The 4,615-nt window shown below is 43.9% G+C and overlaps 1 protein-coding gene across 1 annotated transcript in view; it reads left to right on the top strand.

Moving 5' to 3' along the window:
* Positions 1-4,615, top strand: part of exoc4 (exocyst complex component 4) — a 571,126-nt gene that overhangs the window by 164,490 nt on the left and 402,021 nt on the right. The gene's annotated exons all lie outside the window — the stretch shown is intronic.

The following is a 4,615-nucleotide window of genomic DNA, read 5'->3' as shown; positions in this document are numbered from 1 at the left end:
GGATATGGAAGTTTCCTTTGGGGCCTTGGAGGGAGGTGAGGGGGGAGGTGTGGGCGCAAGTCTTGCACCTCCTGCGGTTGCAGGGGAACCGCCCACACCTCCCACAAGGGATGAACTCGGATTTCACCAGTTTCCTCATTTCCCCTCCCCCACCTTGTCTCAGCCAAATCCATCGAATTCAGCACCGCCTTCCTAACCTGCAATCTTCTTCCTGACCTCTCCGCCCTCACCCCAGTCTGACCTATCATCCTCACCTTGACCTACTTCCACCTATCTCATTTCTGACGCCCCTCCCCCAAGTCCCTCCTCCCTACCTTTTATCTTAGTCTGCTGGACAAACTTTCCTCATTCCTGAAGAAGGACTTATGCCCGAAACGTCGATTCTCCTGTTCCTTGGATGCTGCCTGACCTGCTGCGCTTCTCCAGCAACACATTTTCAGCTTTGCTTACTCTTCCTTGTTTGATTACTTACTTGGGAAGACATGTTTCAATCTATGAATTACTTTTGAAATGCTCTTAGTATTTTATTATAATATAATATATATCGGTAAAAGTAACAACATCTGATTGCGTGTCTCAAGACCACGCAAATGAAGGACAAACCAATTTACCAGATGGTCAGTTTTAACAGGGAAAGTGTCAGTTATGGGCTCTTTACCTCACAGAGCAGGGGCCTGACTACAATATACCCTCCAAAATACAGCACTTAAGACAGTGTGACAGTCCTTCAGGAAAATTATCCTTCTGGACTACATGTTTAAATCATTCGTATCACTGGAACCCATAGCCTCTAACTTGATGTGGGAGCCATTCTGATGCTTTAATGATATATGTTGGCCACTGAAACATCACTGCTGCAATTTTTTGGATGCTGAAATTAACGTATAGAATTTTGTGGAGAAACTGATGGAATAGAAATGGGTAAGATCAATTATTGCCTTAAAATTTGTGCAACTGGGATTCATTTCTAAGAAGGTTATTCCTCTTCAGTCACCCCACATTAATGTTTCTGATATTACATCCCACCGATTACACGCAGGACCTACTATCCTGCTTAAAAGCTTTACAATTTACCATGTAACCGAGGAGCTTTTAGGAATAATTGAAATTCAATACATTATACAGTATTAATAACACTTTACACTGTATATTTACAGAATGAAAATGCTCCTAGTATTCAGAGTGTTTTGTACAAATTTCTCTTAAATAAGTCATTATTTCCAATTTCTCTCTTCCGTTTGGATAGTCTCCAACCTCACCTGTTTCTCGCTGTATCTCAATCTCGATCTGACACCTGCTCCTAGTCTCTACACCTATACCTCACCTTCCTCAATCCAAAAGAACATAGAAAATAGAAGCATGAACAGGCGAAGCTGCTCCTTGACTTACTCCAGCACCATTCAAAAATGTTCATTGCTGATTTAATTTTAATGCCTTTACTGCCTTGTTAATCAAAAATTTGTCTAACTTGGTTTGAATATGTTCACTGCTCCATTACTTTCAAAGTAAATAGAACATAGAAAAGTACAGCACAGAACAGGCCCTTCGGCCCACGATGTTGTGCTGAGGATTATTTCTAATCTAAAATAAAATAACCTAACCTATGCACCCCTCAATTCACTGCTGTCGCTCAAATGCCCGTAGTGACTCTGCTTCCACCACCACCGCTGGCAATGCATTCCGTGCATTCACAACCCTCTGCGTAAAGAACCTACCTCTGACGTCTCCTCTATACCTTTCTCCTAATATCTTAAAACTATGACCCCTCGTGCCAGTCAGTCCTGCCCTGGGGAAAAGTCTCTGGCTTATTGACTCTATCCATGCCTCTCATTACCTTGTATACCACAATCAGGTCACCTCTCTTCCTCCTTTCACTCCTGCGAGACAAGTCCGAGCTTAGTCGCCCTCTCTTCATAAGACAAGCCCTCCAGTCCAGGCAGTATCCTGGCAAATCACCTTTACACCCTCCCTAAAGCCTCCGTATCTTTCCTATAATAGGGCAACCAAAGCTGGACACAATATTCCAAGTGTGGTCTCATCAGGGTCTTGTAGAGCTACAGCAAAACCTCACAGCTCTTAAATTTGATTCCCCGTTAATGAAAGCCAAAACACCATATGCTTTCTTAACAACCCTATCCACTTGGGTGGTAACTTTGAGGAATCTGTGCACTTGAAAACCAAGATCCCTCTGTTCCTCCATACTGCCAAGAATCCTGACTTTAATCCTATATTCAGCATTCAAGTTCGACCTTCCAAAACTGCATCACTTCTCATTTATCCAGGTTCAACTCCATCTGCCATTTCTCAGCCCAGCGCTGCATCCTGTCTGTCATGCTGCAGCCTGTAATAGTCCTTGATACTATCAATGGCACCTCCAACCTTTATGTCATTGGCAAATTTACTAACCCACCCCATAACCTCCTCATCCAAGTCACTTATAAAAACTACAAAGAGCAGAGGCCCAAGAACACAGCCCTGTTAGACACCACTCAACACTGATCTCCAGGCAGAATACTTTCCATCTACAACCACTCTCTGCCTTCTGTCAGCCAACCAATTCTGAATCCAGATAGACAAATCTGCCTGTATCCCATACCTCCTGACTTTATGAATGAGCCTACCATGGGGAACCTTATCAAATGCCTTGCTGAAGTCCATATACACCACATCCACTGCTTGACCTTTGTCGACCTGTCTCGTCACCTCCTCAAATAACTTAGTAAGATTTGTGAGGCATGACCTGCCCCGCACAAAGCCATGCTGACTGTCTTTAGTCACGGTATGCTTTTCCAAATAGTCGTACATCCTATCCCTCAGAATTCTTTCCAAAACCTTGCTGACCACAGACATAAGACTGACTGGTCTGAAATTGCCAGGGATTTCCCTATTCCCTCCTTGAAAAGAGGAACAACATTTGCCTCCCTCAAATCCTCCGATATGACTCCCGCGCAGAGTGAGGAAGCAAAGATCTTCAGCGGCTTAGCCAACCTCCTTTCTCACTTCCCGGAACAACCTAGGATAAATCTGGTCTGGCCCTGGGGCCTTATCAATCTTAATGTTTTCCAAAATTTCCAGCACATCAACTTCATCAATCTTGATCTGTTTATGGCTGTTTCCAGCTCCTCCAAGTTCTCATTCACAACCAGGTCCCTTTCCTTAGTGAAAACCAAAGCAAAAAACTCATTTAGGGCTTCCCCAATCTGCTCAGACTCCATGCACATGTTTCCTATGTTACCCCGACCGGCCCGACCTTCTCCCTTATCATTCTCTTACTCCTCACATATATGTAAAATGCCTTTGGATTGTCCCTAATCCTTCCTGCCAAGCCTTTCTCATGCCCCCTCCCGACTCTCCTCAGTCCATCTCTGAGCTCCTTTCTTGTAATCCTGTAATCCTCTAAAGCTGTGTTAGATCGTTACTATGGAACCTATTTCCATGCAACCGCTGAGATAGAGTCACACAACGCTTAGCCTGTATCCCTCCAGACATTTCCTGTTCATGAACTAATCCAAATGTCTTTTAAACATTGTAACTGTACCCGCATCCGCTCTTCCTCTGGATATTCATTCCACAAATGAACCACTCTTGTGTTTAAAAAAAAAAATCCCCTCATGTCTTTTTTAAACCTTTCTCCAATCACCTTAAAACTCTATCCCCCACTGTTGAAATCCTCACCTCAGGGGCGAAAACACCTGCCATTCACCTGAACTTTCCCCTCATTATTTTATAAACCTCTATAAGGTCATCTCTCAACCTCCCATGCTCCGTGGGGAAAAGAAAATCCCAGTCTGTCCAGCCTGCCTTTTTATCTCAAGCCCTTTATTCCTGGCAACATCCGGGTAAATCTCTTCAGAACCCTCTCCTTAATAATATCCTTCCTATAACAGGCAACTAGAAGTGGACAGTACTGCAGAAGAGCAGAAAGTGAGGACTGCAGAAGCTGGAGATCAGAGTTGAGAGTGTGGTGTTGGAATAGCACTGCAAGTTAGGCAGCATCCGAGGAGCAGGAGAATCGATGTTTTGGGCATAAGCCCTTCATCAGCGATTCCTTAATGTGGTAGTTCCGTTCTCCTGTAACCCCGTGTCTTAAGAAAATTGCATAATAACAGGACCATTTAAACTAATAGGGCCAAAATCACGTTATAATCACACGCTTTAAAAGTTTGCAATTCAGAAACAGTGTTCTTTGTGTTTTAGCAAATTTGCATTAACGAAACACTCATTATAGCAGAACAACCTGTAGAAGCCTTGTCTTTTTTGTTTTACCAAGATGTCATACCTCTAATTTATCCAAATTAAACTCCACTTGTCACTCTTCAGCCCATTTGTTCAATTGATCATGATCTGTTTGTAATCTTAGATAACCTTCTTCAGTGGAGAAAGTGAGGACTGCAGATGCTGGAGATCAGAGCTAAAAATGTGTTGCTGGAAAAGCGCAGCAGGTCAGGCAGCATCCAAGGAACAGGAGAATCGACGTTTCGGGCATAAGGAATGAGGAAAGTGTGTCCAGCAGGTTAGGATAAAAGGTAGGGAGGAGGGACTTGGGGGAGGGGCGTTGGAAATGCGATAGGTGGAAGGAGGTCAAGGTGAGGGTGATAGGCCGGAGTGGGGTGGG

The sequence above is a fragment of the Chiloscyllium plagiosum genome, chromosome 23 (assembly GCF_004010195.1).
Source record: "Chiloscyllium plagiosum isolate BGI_BamShark_2017 chromosome 23, ASM401019v2, whole genome shotgun sequence".
Lineage (NCBI taxonomy): Eukaryota > Metazoa > Chordata > Chondrichthyes > Orectolobiformes > Hemiscylliidae > Chiloscyllium > Chiloscyllium plagiosum.
The sequence above is the reverse complement of the archived record's forward strand: the minus strand, read 5'-3'. Positions and strand labels throughout refer to the sequence as shown.